This window comes from Crocodylus siamensis, chromosome 12, assembly GCF_052110815.1.
Source record: "Crocodylus siamensis isolate JL-2025a chromosome 12, ASM5211081v1, whole genome shotgun sequence".
NCBI lineage: Eukaryota > Metazoa > Chordata > Crocodylia > Crocodylidae > Crocodylus > Crocodylus siamensis.
The window spans coordinates 11,037,739-11,046,854 of record NC_143406.1 but is presented as its reverse complement, the minus strand read 5'-3'; positions in this window follow the sequence as shown (position 1 = coordinate 11,046,854).

Genomic DNA, 9,116 nt, shown 5'->3' with positions numbered 1-9,116 from the left:
ATGGCAGGAAAAAGTACTGGGGTCAAATGACCCCAGCAATGTGTTTGTCTAGCCTCCTCTTAAAGACCCCAGGGTAGGAGCCAGCAACACTTTGCTTGGAAGTTGGTTCCAGAGCCTAGCCGCCCTGACCGTGAAGTAGCGCCTCCTGATGTCTAGTCTGAGATGTCTGTCCCTAGCCATTATCTATTGGCTGCAGAACTGTGTGCTAAAAGCATGTAACCTCCCAATCACACAAAAAACCCTTCCAAACTGCAGTGAAGTGATCCAAGTCTGAAGCAACGGGTCTAATGGGGGCAAACAGCTTCTTTGCCTGATAGTGATAGGAATCTACTGTGTAACACTAAGATCTGATGATGAAAAGGACTGTATGAAAGCTGGGGATTGTTATCACCCCCTTGTCATCAGAATGTGAACAGTGAAGATTAACATACTGAGACTTAACTATTTCACTGATGATCACTTAACATCCAACTAATATGGCATGTTCAAATGCACAAACTGACTGGCATACTTTCTAGAGGGGCTCACAACCTACCTTTCCCCTCCTCAGAATCAAAGGCCTCCATCTTCTTCTGAAGTCTGTAACAACCATGCATTTCTAGCAAGCTCTGCAACCTACCAACAATTAGAGGCTTGCACCAGCTACACTGAAAACAATTGCATCCAACAACGGGGCAGACATACAGCGCTGGTCGTATTATTCGTTCACATCTTTAATTCCATTAAACAGTTAATTCAGCCGATGCTGCCACAGAATACCCAGCCTGCTGTGAAGAAGCTGCCATGGGAAGCAGAAGCCTAGCTGCAGGATTGGATTGGGGCTTGCTATGGAAAACAGCAACTCAGCTGTCACCAATGCTCATACCAAGAGCCTCTTTGGAACAGCAGACTCCACAACCACGCATACACTCTTACCTGGTGTCCCCTAATCCTCTCAGAGATCAATGCTGACCCACACACAACCTGCCCAATGAGGCTATGAAGAAGGGTCCGCCTACCCACCCAGCTATACACCCTGTCTTGTAGCTGCTTACCCAACACAGTAAATACATCTGCCAAACTCCTATATAAATGCATTTAGGATTCCCCAGACAGAGGCCTGCTCCTCCTGTAAGCACTTCCCTGGTTAAGGCTGCAGGCCCAAGGAAGGCATTTCCCCCTGCTTTCTCAGTTTGAAAATGAGCCATGTAAGTATAGGCCCACACCCCACAGCGACCCAGCCTGAGTTAAACAAGCTGTGAGAGGTGTCAGTCCTGACAGGGGTGGGGGGTGGGATTTAAACGGAGAACAGACCACCCAACCGGTGGTTGATCAGACCTGGAATCCCTGGTTCTGCATAAAGCAAGAACCGATCTCACTCTTGCTGTCCGCCCTCCCCCAAGGAAGGCAGGGCCTGACAAAACTCTGAAAACCCCTTTCTTAAAAGCACTTGACCAGGGTCCTGGCTGCGTGGAGAGATGGAAATTGCGTGGAGAGATGGTTGTTTATTTCTCTTTGGACCATCAATAATCCAGGAAGGGGTGGACTTTCTTGGATTCAGCTGGAGAGCTCAGCCTTCATTCACATGACCTGTTACAGACTGCAGTGTGGCTCAGAAGTGGGGAGAAGAGCTCGACCAGGAATTCTTAGGTCAGCTCACAGAGGCAGTGAGGGCATCATGGGGGACCTGAACTTCCCAGACATCTGCTGGGAAGAGCAGTCAGCCAAGTCTGACCGCTCACGTCGGTTCTTAGCCAGAGTGCAGGACCTCCATCCAACCCAGGAGGTGCACAGTCCCACCAGGGGAGACACCTTGTTGGACCTGGTGCTGGCCACGGGTGACGACCTGGTGAGGGGGCTGCGGGTGATGGGCCACCTGGGAGACAGTGATCATCGCTTGCTGGAATTCACCATCCAGCGTAAGGTGGCAAAGGGCTGCAGCAAGGCAACAGCCCTAGACTTTAGGAGGGCTGACTTCAACAAGCTAAGGAGGATCGTTGGGGAAGCGCTGAGGACCCAGAGGGGAAGGGAGCCAGATGTCCAAGGTGAGTGGTTGCTCCTTAAGGAGACGATCCTCCATGCCCAAAGGGAGGTAATCCCAACAAGGGTCAAAGGGAGCAGGAGGGCACATAAACCCCCATGGCTCACTAAGAGCATCCGGGAATGTCTCCTTGCTAAAAGGGAGGCATACACCCAATGGAGGGATGGGGTCATCACCAAGAAGGACTATGTTACAGTCGCCCGAGGATGTAGGGGGGCAGTCAGGAGGGCCAAGGCAGAGATGGAGATAGGACTAGCTTCCCGGATTAAGGACAATAAGAAGTCCTTCTTCAAATACATAGGGGGTAAAAAGAGGGTCCCAGGTAATGTGGGGCCCCTGCAGGACACGATGGGCAACTTAGTCGTCATGCCAGATGACAAAGCTAACATATTTAACGATTTCTTTGCCTCTGTCTTCCTAAGTAGGGACCAGTTCAGCCACCTCCCTGCTGGGCCCCCCTCGGGCCCCGAGAGAGACACGCCTGGGCCAAGGGTTAGCGAGGAGTTAGTTAGGGTACTTCTGGAGAGGCTGGACGTGTTCAAGTCCGCTGGTCCGGACGATCTTCACCCTAGGGTTCTACAGGAACTGGCTGAGGTCATTGCGGGACCCCTGGCGCGGCTCTATGAGCACTCGTGGTGCTCTGGTGAGGTGCCGGAGGACTGGAAGAGGGCCAATGTGGTCCCTATTTTCAAAAAGGGAAAAAAAGAGGACCCGGGAAATTACAGGCCAGTTAGTCTTACCTCAATCCCGGGTAAGCTCTTTGAAAAAATTATCCTGGCACACATCCAGGAGGGCCTTGCGGGGGAATGCATGCTCAGGGGCAACCAACATGGGTTCATCAGTGGCAGGTCTTGTCAGACCAACCTGGTGGCCTTTTACGATCAGGTCACCAAATCATTAGACGCAGGGGTTGCTGTGGATGTAGTCTTTCTGGACTTCTGGAAGGCTTTCGACACTGTCTCTCACCCTGTCCTCATCAAAAAGCTGGGAGACTGTGGTGTCGATGCCCACACGGTCAAATGGGTCGCTAACTGGTTGGAGGGCTGCACCCAGAGGGTGGTAGTGGATGGGTTCTTCTCGACCTGGAAGGACGTGGGCAGTGGGGTCCCCCAGGGCTCGGTCCTCGGGCCCGCACTGTTCAACATCTTCATCAGTGACTTGGATGAGGGGGTAGAAAGCACCCTGTTCAAGTCTGCTGATGACACTAAGATGTGGGGGGATGTGGGTGCACTAGAAGGGTGCAATAGGCTACAAGCTGACCTTGACAGGTTGCAACAGTGGGCGGATGAGAATAGGATGGGGTTTAACACTGATAAGTGCAAGGTGTTGCACATGGGGAGGAAGAACCGGCACCACGCTTACAGGTTGGGGAACTCCCCTCTTGCCAGCACGGAGACGGAAAAGGATCTTGGAGTCGTCATTGACTCCACGATGAACATGGGCCAGCAGTGTGGGGAGGCAGTCAAGAAGGCCAACCGTACCCTGTCATGCATCCACAGATGCATCTCGAGCAGGTCCAGGGAGGTGATCCTCCCCCTCTATGCGGCACTGGTCAGGCCGCAGCTGGAGTACTGCGTCCAGTTCTGGGCGCCACACTTCAAGAGGGACGTGGACGATATGGAAAGAGTCCAGAGGAGGGCCACTCGTATGATCAGGGGTCAGCAGGGCAAGCCTTATGAGGAGAGGCTACGGCACCTGAACCTGTTTAGCCTCCACAAGAGAAGGTTAAGGGGGGACCTTGTGGCCTGCTACAAACTGGTCAGGGGGGATCAGCAGGTATTGGGGGAGTCCCTGTTCCCCCGTGCGCTGCCAGGAGTGACCAGGAATAACCGTCACAAGCTGGCGGAGGGTAGGTTTAGATTAGATATTAGGAGGCGCTACTTCACAGTCAGGGCGGCTAGGGCCTGGAACCGGCTTCCAGGGGAAGTGGTGCAGGCTCCTAGCCTGGGGATTTTTAAAAGGAAGTTAGATGAGCACCTTGCCGGGGTCATCTGACCCCGGTGCTCTTTCCTGCCAAGGCAGGGGGTCGGACTAGATGATCTACCTAGGTCCCTTCCGACTCTAGCTACTATGAAACTATGGGGCAAGCGCCAGACCCTACTACACCCATGGGAAGAGGGTCCCCATAACAGCATGTCTGCTGCAAAGGGCATCACCCAGAGACCATTAGTTGCTCTGGTGTTCACCCTCTTTACCAGCTGGAAACAACAAGCCCTGAGAGGTCTTACAAACAGCAGGTGGACCAGTTGGCCTTCAAGTCTCCTCAGTTCATACCTGAATTCAGATTTGCAAGTACAGCAATAGCAAGCTAGGGCTCAGGCCTGGAGCTGTGGCTCAGCCTGTCAGTAAGATGAGAAGATTCAGAACATTTCCAGCATCCTCAGTTTTGGGGACAGGATTTTCTGCCTGGGCCACTACCATGGGTAACATGAGCATATAGTTCGTCCCAAGGCAGGAACAGCTTGTCTCTAGCTCCCAGCTGCCAATCTAAGAGGCCCACCTGGTGCTTACCTGGGGATGCCCTCCCAAGCTGCATTCACCCCCATTCTCCAAACAGACTGCAAGAACACACAGGAGAAGGGAGTAGTTTCTATCCTCTACACTCCTGAGCCAGCAGTTTTCCTTATTATACTAATGTCATTAAGGCTCTTCAATTACAGGCAATTTTAGCACCATTATCCAAGAGGGAGGTCTCCAAAGTGCCATCTACATCTGACCCACTGAGCATTCCTCCCCCCAAACCCACAGAGAAATGATCTCTTAATGGAGGAGACAAGAGCAGGTTCAGCACAGCTAGAAACTGAGGGTGCTGCTCTGTGTGGGGTGGAGGGCACTGGCACACTCTGTTCCAATCAAGCTGTGGCTTTGCTGAATGGGACCAATTCCTTAGAGAAAGTATCAGCTGCTCCAGCCCTTCCCTTGCCTCCACTCTATATAGGAAGTAGTGCAAATGGTGATCTGGAGAGAATTCCAGCCGGCACATTTAGTGCACGGAGACTATAGCTCTCAGGACACCTCCCGTCTAGTTCAGGTACTTGTAGGGCCCCCCATTACTCCAGGACCTCCCAGGCCAGCTCAATGATAACAGAACAACGTTGCCATCTTCAGGCAGCCTTCAGAATTACAACTTCTATTTAGGCAGGAAAAGCTTCCTATTTAAGGGAGGAAAAATGTGCCAGGATCTGGAAAAGGCTTCCACTTCCATGTGTCAAGGCAAATACAGCAATACTGTAGGGGCCCAAGCAGTGGAACAGAATGCTGAGCCAGGAGTAAGTTGTCCTACTTTCTGCTTCTACTACTAAGACAGGACGTTGGGGTGGACTGTGTTCTGGAAGCCAGCACAAAACAGTTACAAAAACATTAGCAAACACTTCCAGGCAGCTATACTTGCAGTACCATAGCAACAAAGTTTGGCACCTGGGGCAAGCCTGCAGCAGCAGCCCACCCTTGCCCCACACACACATCCGTGGGGCACATGCCCCCCCCATGCTTGCCCAGAAGTGCACACAGCAGCAGGAGCCACCTTCCACCCACTGCCGCATCCCCCCAAACAAGCCACTCACGGCTCTGTCCTGTGCCCTTCTCCCCCCACCTGCTGGCTAGCTCCTGTTGGCAACCCTTTCTTCAGTGTCGGGGGTGGTTGCCCCACTCTCCCCCCACTTATGGTACTGTATGCTTGTCCTCATGAACTGGGAAGTACAGCAAACTGGGTTTTGTTTTGCTATGCAAGGAGTTTGCCCAACTTTCCTTAGGCCTGAGATTGTCCTGAGTCCAACTATTCCACATATGGCTGTGATATTCAAAGCCAGGGTGGATAAAAATCAACAGTTTAAAAAACAAAACTTTTTAAAAAATTAAAGTCAGATTTTGTTATTTAAATCAATTTTTTTAAATTTAATTGTATTTGGTCTTGTTAAGATGCTTTTTAAAAAAATAAGCATATAAGGATAGCTTAAATTTAAGCTATGTGAAAGTTCAAAGATACCATCATGGAATAGGGATTATAACTTCTAATTATATACTATTTGAGACAATATATTCATCTAACCTTTTTAGAAGTTTTAACTAGGTCACAACAGGTCATGGACTATACTGGGGCCCAATCTTATGGGGTTCCCAGAGGCTCCTCTATAGCTTAGTAAAGATTAAAGAAAATCACTGTACCCAAAATGACTCCGTGCTCAGTCTATAGAAGATCCCATTAAGCATCTCCATGATGCTTAGTTTCAGTTTTCAAACTATGGATTGGTGTCTCCAGAGATCATAGGCAGACAAGGTTCTTTGGGTATATGTGATATCTTACTAGACTAACCAAATAGTTGGAAAAAAATTGCTCTTTGCAAGCTTTCAGGCACAAACACTCTCCTTCAGGCATAGGAGAGTTTGTTGTCCCCAGAGATAACATCCTTATTAACAGCAGTATATGGAGATGAGAGATAACAGCCCTGATTACCCACTCATCATCCCTATTGGCTCTTTGCAAGTTTGTGTACACACAGTCAAGCCCTTACCTCTCTCTAAAAGTTCAGTTTTTAGAAACAATAAAGGCTCTCAAACAATAAGAATTCACTTTTTGTAGAAAACAATAATTCACTGATGGGGCGTGTGGAACTGCACGCTTCTGAAAGAACAGAGAATGCCAGCTGTAGATGCAAGAGTTTCAATTAAAGGATTAAATTCACCTCATTATGGGAAGTTCTCGCAGTTTTGCAGTGTATCTAGCTTATCTCTACTTGAAGGTGCTACCAGCAATCGGCACGGGGTTTGACAGCAGAGCAGTCTACAGGCAGGTGCCAGGGCCTTGACATTCATTGGAGGTTGGCATGCGATCTGTTTAAAATAAAGGGTAGTAAGTGGGGGCATCCATTCAGATGCACCCGGACAATCCTCCCTCAGCGCAAAGGCCTTAACAGCCCCCCAGAGATGGAAGACTTCATTCTAGAGTTAATTTGTCCTCATTACTCCACACAGGACACTGTTCTCTTTGAGTCCTGCAAACCCAGCAGATTGCAAGTGTGAAGGTTTTCTCTATGGCACCAAAGCATTTTAAAGCAAGTTAAATTGCCACGACCCAAATAAGCCAGTACCTTTCTACTGGAGCCTGCACCTCCCCACAAATGCCCGTTTCCTGGGCAGAGGTGTTTAGCCATGTTCATTTTAAGTCTATATGGCAGTGGTTCTCAACCTTTTTAGACTCAAAGCCCCGCTTGGACAAAGCCAACTTAGTTTTTAGTCATTCCTTGACTACAGAATAATAACTAGAACAATTCTTCTGTTGCAACAAACTCAGAAAGACAACAGGTCAGAAGGCTTTTAACACCACTGATTCCTATTTGAAATCTCTGGGTTTATCTTGCGAATTATACTTGCGCATCTAACAGTTCTAACATTGTGTGGCACCCTGCAGCACCCTTGAAAGGATCTCAAGGCACTGCAGGGTGCTGTGGCAACCTGGTTGAGAATCACTGATTAAAGCTGCCATCTTGCCTCATCTCCCAGAAGCAATCACTGACTGCTCATACTAGTACCCAAGGACACATTAGCAAGCTCAGGTTAACTGGAAGTCAATTAACTTGCATTAAAACCCTGGAAAATAAGCAAATGCTTAGCAGACAAGGTAGCATGCTTCTTAACTCCTGTTCTCCTCGGACCTCATCTTATCACCACAGTCACAGTTTGCCCGTGACACACACAATCTCTAGCCCTTCCAGATATTCATGTCCTGCCCTCAGGGACCACTTTCTGGCTGCCCAGGAAACAGATGAGAAGTTGCTACATGGGCTTTGTACAACTGAGCTCACAGGCCAGCCCACCTTTTGTGCTCTGGATCTGGTCTAATTATAACAGCAGAGGCTGGTACAGTATCTAACTGTTTCTACAGTAGCGACAGCCATATGCTTACCTATGTAAAGCACACATAGGTCCTTTTATAGGTAGGGCTGACGAACAAAGAACGAGGTTTGCTCTCTACCCATTTGCCATTTAGTCTGGGTCCCTGAAAGGCCACTTAGATCTCTCCCGAGTAGTATCAAGGGTGTTTATCACTATTGTTTGCCATTGACCTTGCACATAACACAACTCGTAAGGTGTTCAGGCAGGTCCCATCAAACTAGTTTGTCTGACAATCACTCTGAAAATTGAAACCGCTGGTGAGATACAGAAGCCATACACTGCCTACTCCCAACAGGACTTATCTATACTCAGAATTCCACCATCTCAATAAAAAGTGCAATATTAAACCAATTTGATAAAGTGGTGCAAGGAAACTTGGGTTTAAATTAACTTATTCCCATTTATTTTTAACCACTGGGAACATGAAATTAGACTCCTTAAGGCCAAATTTAGGTCCTCATGCAAATCTGCATGTGAAAACCTGTGTATAAACATGATCTAAATTAGAAATAAAATTCCTATTAACTTTCATACACAAGATGGGGCTTACAGTCATGAACAGAGACGATTAGGGAAGGCAGACATTTTTGCACTAAAGGTGGGCAAAACACTAGCCCAAGCTTGGGAAGGGGTCAAAAGAGAGTCAAGCTGGCACGGTTCAGGCAGACCAGCTTCTTTAGCCAACAGTCCAGAAGGTGCAATGTGGCTAGGAAGTCAACCAGTTGTGTTCAGCTCCCCAGTCCAGATGATCAGGTACTCAGTGTTCAGCTGTGCTGACTGGGGAGCAGCCTTCAGTAGGAGTCTGGAACAAGACTCAGACTTGCATCTTCAAGCCAATGCCTTTGCCACACTGCCACCGCATCCCTTCAAGAGAGAAGAGCATAGGGAAGCAACATCAAGGGTTGGGAATTCTAGTTCAAACTGGGAGCAAGATGTTGCATGTGCCTTCAGAGGGAATGGTTTCTAAAGGAAAGGATAACAGAATGGTTTCTAAAGGAAAGGATAACAAACCACCACCTGTGGCAGAGCTTGCCTGGAAGCTCTTTATTGCAGGCCACAGCATTCATTTTCAAGGGCATGAGGGCAAAAACAAAACTGCATAGGGAGAGGATCATCATAAGGCAGCAGTTGAGCAATTAAAAATGAGGCGCAGTTGGAAAAAAGGAGCCTTCCTGGGCCTGCTTAATGGTTCCATAGGCAATAC